At 35.7% G+C, this 12,299-nt stretch overlaps 1 long non-coding RNA gene across 1 annotated transcript in view; it reads left to right on the top strand.

Annotated features, from left to right (window-relative positions):
* LOC136834365 (uncharacterized) overlaps nucleotides 1–10,396 on the top strand; it is a 253,856-nt gene extending 243,460 nt beyond the window's left edge. Inside the window, exon 3 of the long non-coding RNA XR_010851763.1 lies at nucleotides 8,885–10,396. This is a non-coding gene — a long non-coding RNA (uncharacterized lncRNA). The remainder of the gene's footprint in view (nucleotides 1–8,884) is intronic.
* Nucleotides 10,397–12,299: the final 1,903 nt, after the last annotated feature.

Below are 12,299 nucleotides of genomic sequence, written 5' to 3'. Positions count from 1 at the left end.
AGTGTTGTCACGATAGAGGCGCATCCTACCCAGTCCAAAGTTTTCTTTAACTGAACATTGTGCGGTAATCGACATTATGGGCTGCTCTATGAACAGGACCTTGTGACAGCACATGGGTGGCTTAATATAACAACAATAATGTTGTAGTCTGTTTTGTAGCCCCTCTCTTAATTCTATTAGTCCTTGTCATCTTTAGTTACGTTATTTTACTGGGATCCTTCTTTTTCCTAGTCACCTGAAACTCCTGAAGTAGCATCTAAGTTACGGCATATCAGTACCGTTTATAGTCATCAGGCGTCCTCACGGGTCTACAGATTACTAGACTTGTTCTTCGAGATCCTTGATGGCCTCATCGAGGTTTTGGAAACGTGGCATGTAGAGATAACAGTTTCCGTGAGAGGTGTCCAGGTGCAGTTCTCTTGCTAACTGTCAACATGGAACAGTTACATCACCAACCGTAGAAGCATTTCTTCTTGTTATGGTCCATAACCGATGCTCATTTGTTTCTTTCACATTTTCATGTATGTAACCCCTCAGACGCAACGACTGACTGCGAGTATAACAATAAACCTCCCATTTTATAAATCTTGAGAAATACACTCTTTCATATGCGTAAAATCCGCTTCCCATGTTATTCACCTTAATGCACAAGTAATTAAGGCACTTCTGGAAATTTATTTTCTTGTTTGTGGGGGCGACGTTCAAAAACCCTCTTAAACCAGAATCTTTATGACAGTGAGTCGGTAGAGGCCGTTGTTGTCCCTTGTAAGGGTTTCGTAAGGGGTGTTTTGGGTAAGCAGGGGTTGGGTATTTTCGATCAAGTTGGCCAGACGTAAGATATTGGCTAGACTTAAAAGATATTGTCGTTCTGAAGCATTCTAATAGATTGAAAATGGAATTTTGGAAGTGCGGGTGGATACTGAAAAGTCTGTGGCTCGAGAACTTAGCATGTGCTTTCCTCTTTATATCCCAGACGTTCTGTGTTTTTATTGACTTTTGTTTCATACACAAGATACGTTATGTCATTTTAATAGGTAAAAATGCAATTTTGCAATTGCAGGTGAAAAATTTAAAAACCTGTGACTCGAGAACTTAGCTTAGGCTTCAATATTTATTTCCCAAACGTTCATGTTTTTTTATTATCTTTTGTTTTATATACCCGATATGTTGTTTAAGATGTGTTTTCCATCATAAAGGCGCGCGGGTTGCCTGGTTCTCGTCTCAACTCGCCAGTCACGAGTGAGTTCTAAGTTGTTGTTGAAGTGTCATTGTCGTAATTATTTTTTGTTACTTTTGCCATTGATTTTCTTATCTCACAAGTGTTATTTCGTCAAAAATATGTACCGCAAGAAGTTTGGTCGTCGACGAGAAGCAAGTTCTCGTAATATTAGCGAATATAATGAAAGAAAGAGGCAGCAGAAAGTAGAAGCAGCACTCGCTAGCCACGTGGGAAACAAAACACAAACACGTTTAGAATTTAACCATTCGCTTAGTCGTTACTTCAAAATGCTGATGAGGATGAAGATGGCTTTGCATTAGTGCTATCTGATGAAGAGGAGGAGCCCAGAGAAGAGGAGGAAGTTAACAATGATGATACAGTCACCAAATGTTACGGCTCTGATTTACCGAACAACTTATTAAGCACTTGTGTGAAGAACGTAATGGATAAATTAGACGACAGTGCAAACAACGACAGTGAGATCATTTTGTTAGCGTTAGAGAACCTCAGAGTTATTTAGGAAAACGACATGCGAAGACAGTGGCAAGTCTCAAAAACTTGATGTTGTGCAAAACGTTTTGATTCCACTCTTATTTTGGAATGCAAGTGTGAAGAGCCAGCAGTTACTCAACCTAACCAAGTGAATATCTTTGAAACATTAGCTGCATGTGTTTACTAAAAGCACGCTGAAAGGGAAGGGTTGGCCTCTATAAATAATGCACCTAGTGCCTTTGGTGGCAGAAACTTGGCCAACAGTACTTATCAGAGGTACAAGAAATATATCGAAGAACTTGTGCAAAGAAAAACAAGAAAACAAGGGAAACTAAAAGAAAATGTTACATAGATATAATTTATAATTGCACATGTTTCCATTATGCTGTTCTCGGCCACTAACTCATAGTCAAATTAAAAAATAACTTAAGAACAATACGAGGAAGCTTGTGAAAAACACAAGCAATCGGGAAATTGCGAAAAAAACTTTTGACAACCCGTCAGTGAACATGGAAGCTACTGGTGCTGTTGCAGTCTGGAAAAGATTAGAACATAGAAAATTGAGGTCTAAGGTGATTGTTGGTGATGGTGATTCGGCAGCATATAATGCAGTGTGCAAAATGAATAATGGCACTGGTTCTTATGGCACCCCATGCCCAGTTATAAAAGAAGAATGTCTTACCCATATCCACAAGAGAGGTGTATACCGTATGTTGGCCTTGACGAAAGAATACTGAAATCAAAGTCAGAACAGCTACAAACAAAGTTCGGTTTAGGAGTGAATTGGGTGGAATAAATAAACTGAGTGATTGTTGAAGATAGGAAAATGCATTGACATAGCAATAAGAACAAGGGCTAAATTTCCTATTGATCCCGTAACTGCCATGAAAAACAAAATAATGGCAATTCTTATGCATTTAACCAGTAATGATGAAAATCATGATCATTTATACTGTCAAGAAAGAGAAAGGAATTGGTGTTTTTACAATCGAGCCTCGACAAAAAAAATGTAACCCCCATGAACCACAAGCAGATGAAGGTGAAATTTCAGCTTTCAGAGGAACAGAAAAAAATCTGTGCAACAAGTTTGTGAAGAACTTTCTTCTGATGAACTTTTAACAGGTGTGTGAAAGGTTGCACTCAGTGTGAATGAAGCCTTTGATGCCAAAATATGAGCCAGATCTCCAAAGGCTAAACTTCATGGGAAGGATACAGTAACATTTGCTTTTAATGTTGCTGCAGCTGAACATAACATTGGCTGTGCAGCAAGTGTATTGCTCCCAAATGTCTGTGGAACAGTAGGAGAAGCCCCGAGAGCCCTTCATGAAAAATATGAAACAATGAAAAGAATGCAGGAGTGCATGAAAGTAAGAAAAAAAGGCAACGAACGTCAGGCATAGAAGACTATAATGATGTAGGAGCACATTAGCCTATGCAAGCCTGGCAACAGTGAGTAGAGGGCGCTCCATGAAACACTACCCCCCCCTCTCAGATAAGCTCATTGCGATTATTTTATACTAAAGGGGATGAAATATCTGATAAAAAAAGAGAGGGGGCCAGGTGCCAGCTAGGCTGTTTCAAGAACAGCTTTGCATGTGAGGGTAAGAAAATCTCTGGCTGCGTTTTTCTTAAAATATTAGTTTTGTAGTTAAATCCTTACAGCTCAACTATTTATGAATAGATTTGAATACTTTAAAAAGCATTGTATTTTTCTTTTTATTATATTTTTATTTATATTTAATATAATTTTTTGTGTGTTTTACTTCTGCTAACTATTTTTTTTTTCATGGTAAACAAAACCTAGCTTGAAAATTTTCTTCTTTATGATTTAAACTTTTTGTTGGTTTTAATTTTTATAATTGATTCGATAAATAATGGTGGAGATAGTTTTCAAAATTTGGGGAAAAAATGTATGAAAGAAGCACAAGAGTATTCATAAAAATTTTGTTTACCCTTTAAGTGAAATTCTGTGTACGCATTCCTTAGAACACCATAAATCAGCAAAGTAATTTTTATTAGGATAACTCGTGATAACCTAAACCCCCTGGTCGAAAGCTTACCTTATGTGTAATTTCCATGTGATCCTTCTTGAACACAAGTTTTATACCTGTATAGATAGGATTAGATCGGCAATAGCAGATACAGTTCTTCAGAAATTTCTCTTAATATCTATAACTGCTGTTTTACTCATCTTTCTCTTTGCGAAAGTCTGAAAAGTGTCAGATTGTACAGAATTAATAGACCTTATTGTAGGCTACATAGCCAAATTAGTTCTTCATTGCTGCTAATAGGCCTTGCATTTCTTTCATTCAACACCCTTCTCCATACATTAAACCAGAGGTTCCTTTAATTAAGGCTGTCAAATGTAGTTTTGACACAGACCATCGTATTTTATTTTTCTTCTCGTTGTCCAGGTAAACCATTCATTCACCAGCAGGTACTAAGGCTCGGCCATGGAGTATTTTCAAAATGAGGAATGTTTCCGTACAGACTTTATGGGAATCAGGGGGGTTTGTCTATCACCTGATTTCCAATGGCCTTCGTATCTGTGTAACTGGTTTTTTTTAATGCCCTCTTGCCAAGGACCGCCTAGTCAGGCGGGTAGCATGTAAGCATTTTCGTAAAAGTCGATATCCACATTTTAAGAATTAAAAAAAAAAAAACAGTCTCACAGATGGTTAAATAGAATTATTCACATCCGCACTATCCTCGTCTTGGAATTCTGAAAAAAAAAAATTCTTGAAAACTACTGTTTGTACTACTACGAAGGGAAAGTTTCACTTTCAATACCTCTTTTGACAGCTCGACCGATCGCAGTCCACAGACTGTTACACGATACACTGTAACACTAGACACCAAGGTTTTATCAGTGTACAGTATGTCGTATCTCTGTGCTGTAAGTCTTTGCCAATCCTAATTTATATGTGGAAAGTGTCTTTGATATTTGAAATTTAGAAACTTGTAAATCGATCTTGGTGCCTGCTCTGTTTAAGATCCAGCGAGTAAACAATATTTTTGAGGGAGTTCACTTTTCTTGAAGACAGGCTAGACGAAGTTCAGATTTCTGTTATGGAGAGGGGACAAAAATTTATTTACCAATATCTTATCACCAAGCATTCCCGATACTGCACAAGTAGTGAGGAGGACGAGTTCCCAGAGGTCTTTTTTTGTGTGGCCAGGAAGTGTGTAAAAAAAAAAAAAATACGCCATTTCGTTTGAGAGTGAAAACCTAACCTGCTGGTTTCACTATTAGCCTAATATGTAATAAACAATTGATTAGCATTTTATTGTTATACACCATTTAGTACATAGGACAAGATAACTTGATTCAATACGTGATTAACAGTATCCTTATTCAGCTTGTAATAGGCTACAGTTTGCCCACAATTTTACAACAGATTTGGAACAGCAGCTAGCAATACACAAGTGGTTGTAACTAGCAATGCAACATTTTTCTTGGCCATCAAGACTGTAAATAATGTTAAAAGGCACAGCTTTAACCACGGCAGTCTTATCGCTTGTCTTGAATTACCATCCTCCTATGTAAAGGTAATAAGAGTGCATCTTGAAATGCTTCAGAATTTCGCCTTGTCATTTCCCAACAGTAAAATACTGTGTGTGTGTTACAATACAATAAATGAAGGAAGTACAGTAATTCCTTTAGCTTTTATAACGTACTTCCAGACATGAGATCTGTATATATGTACACCAATTCCTTAAAATATGACTAGGCGCTTTTGTTAGCTTTTGGTTGACGTGGAGAATAGTGGTCGTTAACTTAGCAGCTGCTTAGTTTATACTATAACTTACATGATTTTTATTGGTACTTAATGAAATTTTAGTCTGGACAGCTTTTTTATTGGTGTTCAATGAAATTGATAGAAAGATTGGGGACTTATTTTTTTGGTGCCCAAGGAAATTTTATAGTGAAGAAAAATTGGGTGCAGTGCTTATTTTTATTGGTGCTCAAGGAAGTTTTAATCGGTGATAGAAACTGGGGAATTTAATTAGGGAATAAAAATTGGGTACGTCCGTGGGAAATTGGTTGGGAAAACCAGAAAAATTGAATGCACCAGTTGAAGTGGTAAAAAATATGCTGTGTGAAAAAGCAGTTCATGTGTAGCCTATATTCAGTATCGTTAACAGGATGCACAATGAAGAACAAAAGTTACAAGGGCAGTTAAATTCTTCATTCTAACCCAACCTAGCCAGCCTAGGCTGCTTGTTCCTGCCTGACAGCCAAGACCCCCAGTCTACTCAAGTTAGAGTAAATTCAAGGGATGATACATTCTAACTTTGTCCATACCTAACAGAACATAGCCAAGGATGCATGGTTCCTATCTTTCCTTAATTGTGCACGACATATTCCTTATCTTAAGGTTAAGGTACCGCTAGAAGATGCACAAGTTCAATTTTTCCCAGCCTTGGTAATTAACTAAAGTTAGGCAAACCTTGTTTTTTATGCAAAGGCTTTTGTCAGTGGAAGGGCTTCCTCCCATATTGATTTTAGATACAAAATTGAAATAAGTACAATTGAATACTGTACCCATATATCAGGCATTGGAAATTGGGGGAGAAGAGAAAATAAGTAAAGCTTGGATTACCTAAAAGGGTACATATTACACAACATATTACTGGCACAATTTCTGAGAATTGCAGAACACTTAGAATATGACACAGTTCTTCATATTTTTGTTTTGTACAAAAAATTCTCCTGTGAAATAATAGCAAAATTAAATCATACAGCCCATACTGATAGTGAATTCCATGTTGAGGAATTAAAGCACATAATGCCAAAATATTTACAGCGACTGTTTCAGAACTATTTCTGTGAGCTTGTACCTTTTATGCCTGGCGTTTCCTAGGATAAATGATCTAGGCCCTTTTTTTTTATTTTTATAGTTTTAACTTTGATACTTTTGTTAACCTTGCAAAAACAATGAAGTGTTCAGATAATTCAATTGTTGTTTTTGCTAGTAGCAAACTCCTTGTTCAAATTAAGTTTCTACTGGCAGAGGAATTTCTCTTATTTATCCTACCTCATTTCCAAATCACATTGAAACCTTGGTTCCCAGGGGCAGGCTGATACGTGGCATACGACTTAAGTATTCTCTCTGGTTTGTTAACAGTATGTTAATTAAAGATGGTGGGATCTTTCTTGAACTACATTTTCAGATTGTTGGACCAAACTTGGAAGTTTCACAAGGCTATCAAGACACATTGTTTGGTTTTAGCATCAAGGTGAAGTCATTTTTTCCCTTACATAGGAGACCACCTTCATATACCATAGCTGTTTTCTCTGATTGAAAGAAATAAGTTAAAATATTGTGTAGATAGGCAATATATTTGTTTTTAAATACTCTAGAATCCCCTCTCGACACTTTATAAATCTCAGTTGTTCTGAGCGGGCATGCCTGATGTGTCTGGTGACAACAAGGAAGACAAATGGATAATTTGTGTTTGTCAACGATAGGTTTGAAAAAGCAAATGGATGTTACAGACTAAATACTTGTCAGTGTAGCCATCATTTCAAGAAAGGGCGCTTGTAGATACATGGAAACATAGTTTATAGTTTGATAAGACCACAGGTCTATTTGTTAAAGCTACCCATACAAAAATGGGAAAGCACACAAAAGAAGAAGAAGAAGAAGAGGAATTTTTGTCTAGAAATGGTTGAGATGTAGTCTACAGAAGGGATGGGCAATAAGGAACTTGCACTCATCTGGTAATCTGTCAAGATATTTCTCACATTGTTGTATTGTATAATATTTTGGAGGCAGTATCTAGATTGGAGAGGCATCTCAAGTTTTGAAGAGGAAGATTAAAATCTGCTGAAATCTTTATGCGTAAAGCAGCCTAGAAGTAAGGATCACAGAGTCATCTCTTGAAGATGCCATACTCAAGTGCACTGTGATATCAAGGGGTGGAAGGTACCATGAAAAAGGGATACTTTTGATATTGAAAATTTGGTGATTCATTTTTGGCATGGACACAAATGAAAAGGGATGGTGATGAAATGGTCAGACATAAAGATTTCACGAGGGCTCTGGTTTGCTGACCAGCTTCATTGCACAGAAGCAAAATGTAATACGCACCTCCTGTAATGAAATACTAAAATTTGAATGGATTGGATAGGTTTCGACTTATGGCAACAGATTTAGGATATTTGACGGTTTCTTTTGATTTGATGCTTAAGCAGTTGTAGAGTAAAGGTCCTGGATTGAATCCACAGTCTGAGAAAAATCCTTGGCATACTCACCATCTAAAACTGAAAGTATCCTTTGGAAATAAAAGGAATTCTTGTTCTTCTGTAGGAACGATTTTCATCCATCTTTTTCTTGCATCAGAGGAGGGATTCCTCCATCTGTCTTCATCATGAAAGAGTAGATGACAATAGAGAAAGGTCCTAAGTGTGTGTCAGTGTCAACAAATCCTTCTTGGATTATTGGTGAACAGGTTAAGCAAAAAAAAAAAAAAAAAAAAAAGTGATAGACAAGGCACCACAGATTCATAATCAGGGGATAAATATAGGAATTAATACCTTTAAAGTTGGGTGTTGGATAGTTTTTCTTTGCCCCTAAGCAGAATAATAATCTACACACATGGGTACCCAGTCAGTACTAAACTTGGAAGTATAAAGCTATTTGAGGCAATGTTTTGTCTGGTAAAAAAAGAAAAACGAAATTAGATAAGACCATGATGGACAAGTGTTGATTTAGTTGTTAAATGGTTTAAGTTTCAATTCACCAAATGCCATAGACCTAAAGTACTGTAGCTTATTGGTTCACTGTGCTTTCTAAGCATTGGACCTGTGATTAAAGTTCCTATATAGTAATTCTAAGTTAGATTAAATGTTTTAAATATGCTTTAATTTACTGAAAGTACTAAAGTACTGTACTTGCACAACTTTTGGTAATTTATAAGGTTAATGGAAATACAAGCCTTTCATATATAAATCTCTATTATTTATTTTACAGTAAGAGGTTATATTTTTTATTTTAATTTTTAGTAATAGCACAGAATTATTTAGATAGTTTGCAAAATTTCATAAAGGTTAGCAAGAAATGAAAATTACCTTTTCCAGTTTTGAAAAAAAAAAAAAAACTATTAGGATTATTTTATTCATTGTTGACCTGAAGTTTTTCTTAAGATTTATAGTTCCTTTCATTCCAGGGTCAAGAAATTCAAACTTCCAGTCACAAAGGCTAAGACACAGTCAAACTTCTATTATCTAGGGTCAAAACATAATTAGACTTTCTAGTGTTCGAGGTCAAGAAAAGGTCAAACTTCACAGTATCTGAAATTGTCAAATGCGGCGAGTGAACAGTTCACTCTTGTTAAACAGCCTAGGGAATTTTTGGTAATGCACTAAGCCTCTGGTTAATTATTCCTGCTTAAGGTAATAAAACTGCACAAATTTTAATTTCTTTGGTGTATAAATGGCATGGGTTTTTGACTTTCATCCAGATTTTCTGACATCAGAGGTAGGAAAAAGTATAATGGATTCATATGTAGAACTAATCTTGACAGCTGTGAGGGAATCATCAGTCACTCAAAAATTTTCTGATCTAGGAGCTATCAAAATGACTTCATATTGAAAGTTAAGGAAGGACTCTTGGCATGGTACTTGGCTGACTGCCCATAATAGAAAGAGTGGGGTGATTACAGTTTGTAATGTTCTTAATCCTGTGAAGCAGGGTTAGCTTCAGTTTGTGCCTTTAAATATGTTGATGCCATGCAGACAATAAGCAGTCTGTTTTTATTGGTTACTGTTCTGGAAACACTGGAAGGCTTTAAGAAGCATCATTGCTGACTGCGGTATGAAAGATAGACTGTTGCTTGAGCATAGGCTTTAAAAAGGAATGGATTTTAACCAGCTTCAACTACCAAAGATGCTGAATGATCATAGCATAAAAACTTCCATCTGGCTTCAATGAAGTGTACTGCTGTGTTGTGAACATTACCCAAGATAAAGTCTTATTCATTGGTGCACACATTTTGGATATTTTTGTGGGGATGCTTGCATCCACCAAATGCATAAGCTTCGTCATCTCCATCCGTTTTACCAACTATGGGATAGTGATGATAGCCAGAATCATCATAAAATTCTAACCACTGGATGACATTAAAATCAACATCATAGGTTTCACCATCATTTTCAACCAGTGCCTAAAATTAAAAAAGATATAATACTGCAAGCAACTTTAAGATTGACAACACTGTAAAAATCCAGTGTGCAATCCCAGAATATCACCCTAACTTCATCCTCACTCTCCTGCACAATAAAGCAGTTTTCCTTCAACACAGTTTTGCAAAAGTACTGCTGACATCATTAAAACCTTGATCTTGTCCAACCATTCCAACTCTCTTTTCATTGTCTTGAGTGCTGAATGGCTGAAAGTGCCCCAGTGCTTGGCTGTATGGTCAAATTTTCATTCATCAAAATCGGATCACTCTAAAACCTTGATCCTTAGGAGTGAGTGTTTGGTGAGGAACACGCTAATCTTACCATCGTTTTGCTCTTAGATCACTGAAACTAGGATGTTATGAAGCATTATCTGATGAAAAAGGAGGATCTTGACAATTTTTAGCCTAATCTTCTGCATTTCCTTTTGATCATGTGATTTCATGATAAATCACATGACATTTGCTTGTGAAATTACTTGGACAATTTCTTGTGTTGTCCGTGCTGTCAAATTTTGTATTTTTAATGCTCTTAAGTTGCTTTGCCTTACTGATAACCAAATGATTTAGACGATTTGCCATCTGCTTTAGCATTCAAATGGCCAGAAACTGTCCTTTGAAGCTGTGGCCCATTGCACAATCTGTGCTTTGGGAGGCAAGAGTGTTTGAAGGAGGCAGTTGCCAGTACAGAAGTATTCAGTGTTGTATATTTGGCTCAAGAGCAAACCTAATTCTTTTAGTCTTCAGACTTGAAATGAAAGCTTCAATACTGCCTGCATTAGCTCCTGATATAGCATATGTAGTTCCAAAACTAAAACTGACACAATCAGAATCCACCAGCCTTAAAGCTAGACTACATGTAGCAAAGTGCATGGAACTGGTTTTATATATATATATATATATATATATATATATATATATATATATATATATATATATATATATATATATAATATATATATATATATATATATATATATATATATATATATATATATATATATATATATATATATATATATATATATATATATAATATATATATAATATATAATATATAATATATATATAATATATAATATATAATATATATATAATATAAATATATAATATATAATATATATATATATATATATATATATATATATATATATATATATATATATATATATATATCCCATTTAATTGCAACCTCAAAAATCACTCATTTTACTGTTTTGAAATGGTTTAATCTCCAAATCTAAAGATATTTTCAGTATTGTATTAAAGGCATTTTTTGCATGCTTCCAATATTCCCGGTATACTGTATTCTTGGGTTTTATCCTTCACCTTGATATCATAGATAGCCCTCTACTTTCTAAAATTTTTCATGCACCATGTGCAAGGCTTTTCCTCTTTTAGTTGGGTTATGAATTTTAAGCTTTTCTGATTTGGTTACAGTACAGTAAACCCCCCGGTGAGTAGCTAAAATCCTCAAATACTTAGAACCCCTCTAAAAACACTTAGAACTGCCTATTTTGATAGTTTAAAAATAGAAAACCCTCTAAAAATGCTTATACCCAAGTATTTTAATAGTTTTATCACAAAAAGTGCATTTAGTCATGAAAATGTGAAAATACAGTAATTAGTGAATATTTCTCAGAGAAAAACACCGCGAATGGGCTAATTTTCTGCGAATAATGGGTAGATACATTCCACAGAGAAATCCGCGAATAGTGAGACGTGAATACGGGGGGGGGGTGTTTGCTGTATAGCAAAATCCACCGCTCTCTGCAGCTAAGCCCCGCCCACTGCATGCCAGTGATTGGTTAGCTCTTGAAAGGTGAGTAACACCACACTAGTTAACATTCCAAATGATTACCAGTACGGATTTGACTCCGTTCGGTAATGTTGAGCTCCGTGCATGAATGATGACATCACGGATTTGGAGTTCTCGAAGTCATGGTGTGCAATTGATATCTCTGGTAAAAGATATAGTAAATTATATAAATCATTATGAAGATCTTTGATCATTCTGTGTGCATTTTTTTTATCATGTGCAGACTAAATACACAAGCATCTTGCTTTTTTTTTATATTGGTGTTGGCCTACATAAGTGGTTCCACTTAGACCACACTGATTGAAATGAAGCATAGACTTATGCAGCAGGTCCGTTACAGGTATTAGGGAATTAATTCATCATAATTCCGCATCAAATGTTAATATCATTGTAAGATTAGGCCTATAAAATCAAATTCTTATATTTTGAGGCAATGACAGGGCATAGACCTACACGCCAATTCCTTATATTTTGAGGCAATGATGGGCATAGGCCTTCACGTTAATTTCTTTTATTTTGAGGCAATGACAGGGTATAGGCCTACACATCAAATTCTCATATTCTGAGGCAACGACAATTTCTTAT

The sequence above is a fragment of the Macrobrachium rosenbergii genome, chromosome 53 (genome assembly GCF_040412425.1).
Source record: "Macrobrachium rosenbergii isolate ZJJX-2024 chromosome 53, ASM4041242v1, whole genome shotgun sequence".
Classification (NCBI taxonomy): Eukaryota; Metazoa; Arthropoda; class Malacostraca; order Decapoda; family Palaemonidae; genus Macrobrachium; species Macrobrachium rosenbergii.
Note: the sequence above shows the minus strand (reverse complement) of the source record. Positions and strands in the feature narration are given on the sequence as shown.